The following is an 11,727-nucleotide window of genomic DNA, read 5'->3' on the forward strand; positions in this document are numbered from 1 at the left end:
GGTGCTAATTTCTGAGAATTTGCTCTCCTTTTTAAAAGAGAAGTTGCAAAAGCTCGTCTTGGTTGCAAAGATCCTCTGGGAAATGGGGGCTTAAAATTCAGAGGGGCAAATAAATTGCCCAATGATTGGAGAATTGGATGGTTCTGCTTTGGCCTTCTTAGCCCCCAACTCACCCCGATCCTCCCCCCCCCACAGTCAGCAACTTCCACAAAGTAACAAAAGAAGAACAATGCTTTGCAAAAAAAAATCCCATAATTTTAGAGAAGTTAACGGAAGACATTTTTCTCAGCACAAGAGTCAGGTGGCCTGTCTTGCCCCTTCCGAAGGTTTTGGTGTCCCACCACCATGGGCCTGATCAGGTGATGGGAATTGTAGTCCAAACTACCTGGAGGCAGCTGAATTGAACATAGCTGGTTTAAGACATTTTCTTTGCTGCCTGCTCTCTCTGGTTGCTACTTAGCCAGTTTCTGATTTATCCAAGGGAAGAAGGTGAGGCTGATTCTATTCGATTGCCATCTGTTCCAGGGATGGATGACATCTGTCATTCCCACTTTTAAGGAAATAGGTGCCCTGAGACATGGCTGGCTGAGGAATTCTGGGAGTTGAAGTCCAGAAGTCCTAAAATTTGGAGACCTTGGTATGTGGGAATGACTTTGGCAGAAAAGAGGGAGAGCTATAGATTGGATAACCAGGATGTAAAAGATGTCCACCAAAGGACAGAAACCATGGGAAACCTAGCACTTGCCCAATCTGTGGCTCCCTCTCCCATCTCACAAGGCCATTCTCACACACCATTACAGGCCTGTTGCATAAACGACCTAGGAAACTAAGTTCCTTAGCCTGCAAATCCTTCCAGAGAAACATAGCTCTTCTTCAAACGTGGTCTGGGATTCTCCACGAACTAGGCCACTTCCCCAGAAACTTCAAGCCACACCTTTTCTGATCTCATTTTTATTCTATTACTTCTTTGAAACATTGTTAGGATGGGGAAGAAACATAGCATATGTTTCTCACCCTTGGCAGCTTTAGGATTCATAGACTTCAGCTTAACTGGCTGGAGAATTCTGGGAATTGAAGTCCACACATCTTACAATGGCTAAGGTTGAGAAGGTGTCATGAATTTCCCACCATGCCCCACAGCTCTGACATAGCACAATCCTGGGCCACCAGTGAGAGATTAAAATGGATGCTGCCCAGCCCAGCAGCTATATTCATAGGAGTATATTGTCTCTAGGAAGTCTGAGCCTAGAGCATGATTTTAAAACAGGTCATGAAAATGTCAGCTCTAGTGATACTTTCTCAAGTCTCCTCTTCTTTTGTTTAAATTTTGCAGATATAAGGAATTTTGCATTGTTCTTGTTCTTAGGACTAGGTTGCAAAACTCAAGTAACACACTAGATGGCAGGAAGGTGCTTGGGTTTGCTGTTTGCTGCCATCTGGTGGACATGAAGGATGTGGCAACCCACATAAATGGTAGTCCTGGTTGTTTGCTCTCTTTGCCCCCACAAAGCACAAGGCAAGGCCCTCTGTCAGCAAAGTCCCCTTGATCTAAATTTATTTTTCATTCAAACATAAATTAAATTAACTGGTTAAAATGGGAAACTTTCAATTCAGAGGCATCTGCAGAGAAGTCTGTGATCGAAGCCCTGCCTCTTTTTACAGGCAATAAAATGGAAGGAGGGGGCTCAGTAACACAAGCGTGGCTACATCTTGACTTTTTTTGACCTTGGGAACACTGCTGAGTCTGATCTCTAAATCAAACATGATCTAGATTTTCCCTGTGTCACACCTCACTTTTTTCAACATCAGCCCTTAGAGGTAGACTATACTTAGTCCTCACTTAACGACTATAGTTAGACCCAGAATTTTGTTCATCAGTCATTGCAGTTGTTAAATGGATTACTGCGTGACCTAACTCGATATTACAAAAGTTCTTACAGTGGCTGTAAAATGAGTCACCATGGTCATTAAGCAAATCCTGTGGTTGTAAAGTAAATCCAGCATATCCAAAGTCTTTTTTGCTGGAAAATGGCAGAAAAGGTTTTAAAATGTAGTCATGTGATGAGAGATATTGTAAAAGGTTGTAAATGCAAGCTGGTTGCCAAGTTCCCAAAATGTATCACATGACAGCAGGGGTGCAGTTGTCATAATTTTGAGAATGGGTCATCAGCAATCTGTTGTAACACCGAAGAGTCATTAAGTGAGGACTACTTGAAGGTGAGGAACTGGGTGCCACAATGTGTGCTAGAATTTGATTCTCTTGGTATAGAGTATAATAACAGAAAATCTTCATTCGCCTTCCCCCTCTTATCCTCTTGGGGTTGTTTTTCTTTTTCTTTTTGGCCTCTATACCCATAATTCTATCCATTTTTGCATCTGGCTCTGTCCAGGGGTGTCCACAGGAAGGATAAAAAACAAAAATCAAGATGGCAGACGTGACTGTATAAAGGAAGCCCCGCCCCTTTTTTACATACATCATAGAACTTTAACCATGCTGCTGCTGCCATCTTGGCTTTTTTGACCCTCTCTGGGGACATCCTTGGCGGTGTTGCTACATGTATTAATCAGAAGCTTGTTTGCCATGATGGCTTTCTCTACAAGGAGATGTAGGCTGGCCTTGACAAAAATCTCTCAGTGGCCTCTGCATCCTAAGGCCGCAGTGGTGAAACTGTGTGGCTTTCCAGATCTGTGAGCACTACAACTCCCATCATCGGTGGCCACTAGATAAAATTCAGTCGACAGGTGTTTTGTGAGCAGGGCACAGCCCTAGAGAAAAGCTTGAATTGGCTGCACAGTATACTTTAATTTAGGCTGTCCAGGGGAATTCAGCAAGCTGAAGTCCACCCCAGGATGCTGCAACTATTGTAAATACAAGGCAGTTGCCAAGCTCCCAAATTTTGATTACTTGATTGCAGGAAGCTGCAATGGTTTTAAGTGCAAGGACTAGTTGTAAGTAACTTTTTTCAGTAGCGTTGTAACTTTGAACAGTCACTAAATGATTGTAGGTATAGCACTAGGACTTCCTGTTCCCCTTGTATTCACCTATACCAGGGGTAGGCAACCTTGGCTCTTTTATGACTCATGGACTTCAACTCCCAGAATTCCTGAGTCAGCTATGCTATGCTGACTCAGGAATTCTGGGAGTTGAAGTCCATGAGTCATAAAAGAGCCAAGATTGCCTACCCCTGACCTATACTGATATCAGTGGGACTTCCTTCCAAGCCAAGACCTAAAGCAGGGGTGGGGAACAGTGACCCTTTTATGACTTGTGGACTTCAACTCCCAGAATTCCTGAGCCAGCTATGTAAAGATCTAGTGAAGCAAAGTTGGATCAGGAGTGGCAACTGCATGGAAGAAGGAGTTTTTTTTAAAAAAAAGTCAAAATGGTGGCCACGCTCGTGATTGTGCCATGTAGCCAAGACTGCCATCTTAATTTTTATGACCACAGGGATGCCCTTGACAGGGAGAAGAGGTCCATGAGGAAATCTTTATATTTGTCTCAATTTTTTCCCCTGTCTATTCAGTGGAAAAAGCAGTGCCTAAAATGGTGGACTTGTCTTGGTTGCTGGCTTTCGAAAACAGACCTTCGAACTACCGAGCAATCATATTGGAGGACCTGTTTTCCAGCACTGGCAGAGGGTTAGTCTAGATGACCTTTGAGGTCACCCCTCAACACTAGAGAGAGGAACAACCTAGGAACAGGTGGCAGGAAATCTAGTCCTGTCTTCTAAAATGATCTTTCTGGAAGCTTCTGGTGGGTGTTCCTGTTCCTGAGGTAATCCATAAGACTTCTGGGCTACCACATCCTTTGCAAACGCAATTGCTTCCAAACTGTTTTCCCTGCGAGCAAAATGTGTCACATCTGAAACTGGGTTTGACTTGTGGGTGTATGTACAAGTGTGGGTGTGTTTGTATGTGTGAGTGCGGTGTGTGCAGTCAGCACCTTTCCAACCTCTGCTGTTTCAACATAACTGCAGTGTCCAGTCCTCCTCTGTGTGTAACCCCTCCCTCTTGCCCCTTGGGTGGTTCCCCCCTCCCAAAAAGGGGGGGAAGTGGGGGAGAGAAAACAAGACCCTTTGCAGTTTCTGTACTGCTGGACATTTTAATAAATTTTTTTAACAGTTCCTAAGACCGCCGTCTGCTTTCTTCCACCATCATTATCTCTTCCAGAAGATTCGCATCCAGGTTAAAATGGCGGTTGTGTGAAACGTGCACACAGCCGCACTTCCTGCAGAAAAGTGCCAGGGCAGTGGACTTAACATATAAGACCATATCTGTCTGCAAGACACAGCTGGCAATGAAACTCATTTCCCACCCATGTCCCTTTTAAAGAATAATAAATGACAAGAATGAGAAAACAGCAAGACAGCCTGTAAATCATTTTTATGTGGGATTTGGACAGGGTTACCAATGTAAACATTATTTGGCATAATGCAGTCCCAGGGATTGGGGAAGCGAAGTGAAATGCAAAAGGTGGATAAGCAAATAACTCTTGGGAAAATCCATTGAGCTCAGAAAGTGGGTGGGTGGGGAGGAAATCTGAAATCTAGGCAAACCCTCTTTCTAGAATCCAGACATGAGCCAGTGTTGAGAGGACAGTGCAAAAATTGGCTTGAAACTCAACATTAAAAAACTAAGATCATGGCATCACTTCCTGACAAATAGAAAGGGAAGCAGTGACAGATTTTACTTTCTTGGGCTTCAGACGGTGCAGCCATGAAATTAAAAAATGTTTGCTCCTTGGGAGGAAAACAGTGACAAACCTAGGCAGCATATTAAAAAGCAGAGGCATCACTTTTCTGACAAAGTCAAAGCTATGGTTTTCGCAGTAGTAATGTAGGGCTGTGAGAGTTGGACCATAAAGGAAGAATTGATGCTTTCGAGTTGTGGTGCTGGAGAAGATTCTCAAGAGTCCCTTGAGCTGCAAGGAGATCAAACCAGTCAATCCTAAAAGAAATCAACCCTGACTGTTCTTTGGAAGGACAGATAACTGAAGCTGAAGCTCAAATATTTTGGCCACCAAATGAGAAGAGAGGACTTGTGGGAAAAGGATTTATGTTGGGAAAGATAGATGGCAAAAGTAGAAGGGGACGGCAGAAGGTGAGCTAGTTAGATAATGTTATTGATGTGGCAGACATGAGTTTCGGCAGACAGTGGAAGATTGGGGGGGCTTGGCATGCTATGGTCCAAGGGGTCGCAAAGAGTTGGACATGACTTAGCAACTGAACAACAACAACAACAACAAGGGGAGGGCCTTCTGCAACCTAGATCCTCAAGACTGTTTTTATTATGGAGGCAATGTCTCTGACAGATTAAAGCATGAGCCAGCAGTGTGCTGCAGCTGCCCAAAGGGCCAATGCAATCCTGGGCTGCTTCAACAGTGGTATAATATTGAACATATTCCAGATTTAGTCACCATGATACAAGAAGGATACTGAGGAATTGGAATTATTCTCAGTGTCCACGGGTAATTTAAGAGCTAACAGATGGAAGCTTGATAGAGGGATAAGCCAAACTCCTAATCAATATGGAAGAATTTCCTGACTATGAGAACTATGAAGCAGAGGACAATCTGCCTCTTGGAATCATGGAAACTGCATCACTGGAGGTTTTCAAGCATTAAATTCAGCAGGCATTTGTTTGTATTCCTCCCAGGGCAGGGTTTCGACTAGAAGATCTCTAAGATCCCTTCCAATCCCATGATACTACCATTCCATGAGTGTTGCTGGGACTAATCAGGTTTGGAGTCTTATTGCCATCAAGAAGTCACTGAATTGAGGAAAATGTGAGGAAACAGGCATTCTGGTTAGCAAATCTGGGAACAATTGATGCATACCTGGTCCCAGGTTTTTCCCTGTTCTCAGCTGCTCCATCTCATTTCATGGAAGGAGCTGAACAGGTGGTTGTTCACACAGGCATGCTAGAATAGAATACCTTAGCGTGCTGCTTGAAGGTGAATAGAGGCTGCAAGCATCTTTTCCAACACATTTTATTAAAAAGCATAAGCTTTTCTGAGCTGCGTGCTGTAATAAAATGTGTTAGTTGGAAAAGGTGCAACCAGACTCATTCTGGGGTTGTTTGATAATATAGATCACGTGGTTTCAACCTTTCTTTTTAAAAAAAAACACCTGTGGAACTTGTTAAAAATGTTCCTGGAATCTCTGATCAACAAGCAAGTGCTCAGAAATTGATTCTATTTGGGAGAACCACAGTAACAAGAAGGGAAAGGGGAGGATGGAGAGAGGCCCTTGTTCTGTACCAGCCTGCTACCAGCCCTGCAGAAAAGGCAGGGACAACCCCTTTTACAAGAAGGCAAGAGGCTGGAATTAAGCCTGCCAAATTTATTAATACAAAAACAAACGGAACAAGACACGAACCAAGAAACAGGAGCTTTTCAAGCGGTTGCCTTCAGCAAACCAGCCCTCCCACGCATTCCCCTTTTATACAGTTCAGGGCGTGGCTTCTCTCTGCCTCCTTCCGAGGTGCCCCATTGCCTTCCTCTGTTTACTCCTGATTGACTGCCTCCTGCGTCGGGCGTCCTTGAACAGGGCCAGCTGTGGGTCATCTTCATCCACGCTGTCAGGCTCACACAGCTGGGTCTCCGTCGTGACCAGGTGGGAGGGGCCTGGCTGAGGGCTCTCATCAGCAAGATCTTCAACCCCCTCAGCAAGCTCTTCAACACCCCCCTCCTCCTCCTCTGAGTCGTCCGACCCAACTGCCGAACCCACAGGCTGACCCTGAATCACAACAGCCCTTTGTGCCTTAAAGACAGAGATCGATGAAGAACAGTGCAGGTGAGAAACAGACGCAGGGGAGAGGAGCATGTGAAAAACCCTCTCCTTCTCTGCTTGTGGCCATTTGCCCAAAGTGTGGTCAGGTAGATCTTACAGACTCAAAAATAGGACACAGTTTCCAACAGAAAGAAGCGGGAAGGAGGGAAAGATGAAGAAGAAAAGGGAGGGAGGGAGGGAGGGAGGGAAACAGGGAAGCAGGAGAGAGGGAAGAAAGAAAAGGAGGAGGGAGGGAGGGAGATAGGAAGAAGAAGAAAGAACAGGGAGAGAGGGAAAGAGGGATAGAGAAAGGAGAAAAGGAAGAGGACAAGGGGGAGAGGATAGAAGAAAAGCGAGAGGGAGGGAAACGGAAAAAGGGAAGGAAAGGGGGAGAGGAGAAAGAAGAAGAGGAAGAGGGGAGGAAAACATGGAGAGAATAACATGCAGAGAGGAAAGAAAAGGGAGGGAGGAGGAGGAGGAGGAGGCAGAAAGGGAGAGATTGCAGGAAGGACACAGAAGGCGGTGAAGAGATAGGAAGGGACCGAAAGAGAGGGAATGAGGCGGAGGGGAAAGAGAGGGAATCTGTCTTCCAAGCCAACTTAGGCCAGGATCAGCTTTCCTTCCTGCCTCTTCTAGAGGTCAGTGAACTTTCCAGGGTCTTCTTCAGAGACGTCTACTAATGATGCCAAGCTGTCAAAGAGGTTGCTGGATGTTGTATATGGACAGCCGTTAACCACAATGTGCTCATTATGCTGCAGCATCCTCCGAGCAGGAAGCAGCTTCTCGGGTGCATTAATGAGCTCGCCCGCTTACCGAGACTGCATAAAACATACTCAGCTGCTCCAGCACCTGGGATAAATCTTGCCAACCCTTGGAATGTGACAGCGGCCCATTTTTCAAGCCAAAAAAAAAAAACCCCTCCCGTGAATACAGACCATTAATTGATCCATCACTCTCTGGTCCAAGGTTTTTGTAGGGGGGTGGGGGGGTTGCAAGCCTTTTAATTGAGGTTGCATATTTATTTAAATTCTGCTGCATAAGGGCCAAGATTGGACTACTAGGCAATACAGTGAGAATGTTACTCTTTAAGGTTTAGTTGTTGGTTTTCCAGAAATTTATAGCTTTTAGATTCCAAAATGTGATTGATCTTAAGGTAAATCAGTTCAACTGCTTGAAGAAATTCAGCAATTACTGGTCTTCAGATCTTGGTGTCAACTGCCTTCTTCTTTTTCCGGAAGAGAGAGAACGATAAAAATAATTTTAAAAAAAAGAACACAATGCTAAAAACAAAAAAGTCTTGAAAGTCTGGCCCTGGCTTCATCGATCAACTGAAAAGCGTCTGTTTTCTTTTTTCCTAAAGCAAGGCTCTAGTCCTCAAGAACCTTAAAGATTTCAGCGCTTTTACTTAATGAGTGCTAGTGTTAGGCTTTTTCTAATGTACCCTATAAACTGCCTTTTCTGTTCTTAGAAGCAATTAATTGCAGAAGCAAATACCCCTTCAGAATATATACATACATATAGAGAGAGATCTGTAGAAATCTGAAATAGCAGTGACAATAAATAAGCAATGCAGGCAAACATCGCTGGCTTACAGAGCTATGATTAGCAAAACCTCAGTTCAATTACAGAACATGTGAGAAATATCATAGTGGTTTTTTGGATATGTTAGTCCATGGGAGGAGGGGCAGAGAGGGCTGATTGGTGGAACTTCAAAACTGGGTCATAAATAGAATAGAACAGAACAGAACAGAATAGAACTGGAAGGGACCTTGGAGGTCTTCTAGTCCAGCCCCCTGCTCAAGCAGGAGAACCTATACTGTCTCAGACAAGTGAATGTCCAGTCTCTTCTTAAAAACCTCCAGTGATGGAGTGCCCACGATCTCTGGTAGCAAGCTCTTCCACTGGTTGATTGTCCTCACTGTCAGGAAGTTTCTCCTTAATTCCAGGTTGCTTCTCTCTCTTTGGTCAGTTTCCAACCATTGTTTCTCGTCCTTCCCTCTGGTGCTTTGGTGAACAACCTGACCCTCTCTGCCTTGTGGCAGCCCAAAGATGCTGGAACGCTGCTATCTTGTCTCCCCTATTTCTTCTTTTGTTTAGACTGGCCAAACCCAAGTCCCGCAGCTGTTCCTCGTATGTTTTATTCTCCAGGGTTTGATCACCTTAGTTGCTCTTGTCTAAATTTTTTCCAAATTAGATAAGATAACCTTTATTTTTATTTTTTTTTACTGTGGGCACAACGGCACACATCAAAAATGAAATTTAGTTCCCCGCTCTCAAAGTGAAACACATACATGACACAGACCTAACCATACCATATACAACATATGTATAGACCCACACCCCTACATTACATAACAAATAAATATTAATCGCTGTCCATCTTGAATATATAACGGAAGGAGGAAGCTTGAGAGTTCACAAGGTTAATGCTGTATGGAATGAAACTATGGCTGAATCTGGATGTTCTGCTACGGATACCATGAAGCCCCCTCCTCCCAGAAGGTAACGAGGAAAACCGGTCGTGAAGAGGGTGTGTAGTGTCCCAGACAATCCTGCGGACCTTGGTCAAGCAACGCTTCTCTGCTATGTCCTGGATGGGAGGGAGGGATCTGCCAATGATTTTTTTGGCCATCCTCACCACTCTCTGCACCGCCTTCTTGTCTGAAGCAGTGATGCTTCCAAACCAGACTGTGATGCCGTATGACAGGATGCTCTTGATCATCCCCCTGTAGAAAGTGGTAAGGATAGGAGAAGGAAGATGTGCTTTTCTCATGCGAGAAAAGAATATATACGCGCTGCTGTGCCCGCTTCACCAGTGTCACACTCTTGAGCGACCAAGCCAGCCTACTCGTTAGCTGCACACCCAGGAATTTGATGCTGGTAACCACCTCCACAGGTGAATCATTAATGCACAGAGGAATATGGCTGTGCCTGCCTTTTCTGAAATCGACAATGATCTCTTTGGTTTTTCCGGTATTTAAAACTAAGCTGTTTTCCTTACACCAGTTCACCAACCCCTCAATCTCCTTGCGGTAAGCTTCCACCTTGTCATCATGAATACTGTTGTATCATCCGCGAACTTCACAATATGGTTGGTGGCAAACCTAGCGCAACAGTCATGGGTCAAGAGGGTGAAACTCTCAGCATCTTTTTTTGTGATATGGTGACCAAAATTGGCTGCAGTATTCCAGGCATGGTCTTACTAGGGTTTTATAAAGCAGCACTAATACATCGCGTGATCTTTGGGGAGATCTGTCGTAACTTTGAATGGTCACTAAGCAACCGGTTGTAAGCCAAGGACTGCCTATATTGGTCCTATATTTTCAGAGCCAAAACCCCATTTTCCTTTAAATAGGGGGCTAGTGAAAAGTGGGTGGGCTTTGGATGGAAAAAATGAATACAAAGCCTGCGTTAGATTTATCTCGGTAACTTTCAAAAAGTTCCTTTTCATTCAGTTCTCTACATTCATCTTTATTCCTTTAAGGGAGGATTCTGAGGTAGTATCTGCTCTAGAAAAAGAACCAGGAGACCCTGAGTTCTGGTTCTCCCTCAGGTATGGAAGCTGACAGGATGACATTTGGCCAATCACCGGGAGACAGTGAGTTCTAGTCCCACCTTAGGAATGAAAGACTTTGGCCAGGCCATTCTACAAGGGCTGTTGTGGAGAAAATCCAATGTGACAGCATTGGCTAGGCAGCTTTGATGTGTACAGAATAAAGGTGGGGACGGAAGCCTAATAATAAATCAATATCTTTCAAAGAAAGATCATTTCTCTGTGTGTTTCCTGAAGATGAGGAAGGAAGGAGTTTTTCTCGTGTCTTCTGCCAACCATTGCATAAGGTAGTCCTCAACTTAGAACCATTCATTTAGTGACCACCCAAAGTTAAAACAGATGGTCCTCATACTTATGTCTGTTGCAGCGCCCCTGCAGGGACATGGCCACAATCCAGGTGCTTGGCAACCAGTTCGCATTTATGACGGTTGCAGCATCCCATGACCAGCAGGGAAGGCCACAAGACACAGTCACAGGATGTTTCACTTAACAATCACTTAAATATGAGCCAGCCGTGTGCTGCAGTTGCCAAAAAAGCCAACACAGTGCTAGGCTGCATTAATAGAGGGATAGACTCAAGATCACGTGAAGTGTTAATACTACTTTACAATGCCTTGGTAAAGCCACACTTGGAATAACACATCCAGTTTTGGTCACCATGATGTAAAAAAGTTGTTGAGACTCTAGAAAGAGTACAGAGAAGAGCAACAAAGATGATTAGGGGATTGGAGGCTAAAACATATAAGGAACGGTTGCTGGAATTGGGTATGTCCAGTTTAATGAAGAGAAGGACGAGGGGTGACACAATAGCAGTCTTCCAATATCTCAGGGGCTGCCACAAAGAAGAGGGAGTCAAGCTATCCTCCAAAGCACCTGAACGCAGGACAAGAAGTAACAGATGGAAACTAACCAAAGAGAGAAGCAACCTAGAACTAAGTTTCCTGATAGAACAATTAATCAGTGGAACAACCTGCCTCCAGAAGCTGTAAATACTCCAACACTGGAAGTTTTTAAGAAGAGACTGGACAGCCATTTGCCTGAAATGGTATAGGGCAGGAGTAGGTGACCTTGGCTCTTTTATGACTCGTGGACTTCAACTCCCAGAATTCCTGAGCCAGCAGGCTCAGATATTCTGGGAGTTGAAGTCCACGAGTCATAAAAGAGCCAAGGTTGCCTACCCCTGGTATAGGGTTTGGACTAGATGACCTCCAAGGTCTCTTCCAACTATTATTATTATTATTATTATTATTATTATTATTATTATTATTATTATTATTATTATTATTATTATTATTATTATTATTATTATTATTATTATTATTATTATTATTATTGATTCGTTTAATGACTGCAGCAAAAAGGTGGTCAAATCAGGTACCATCACATGATGCCTCGCATAACTGG

This window comes from Vipera berus, assembly GCF_964194415.1.
Source record: "Vipera berus genome assembly, chromosome: 1".
NCBI lineage: Eukaryota > Metazoa > Chordata > Lepidosauria > Squamata > Viperidae > Vipera > Vipera berus.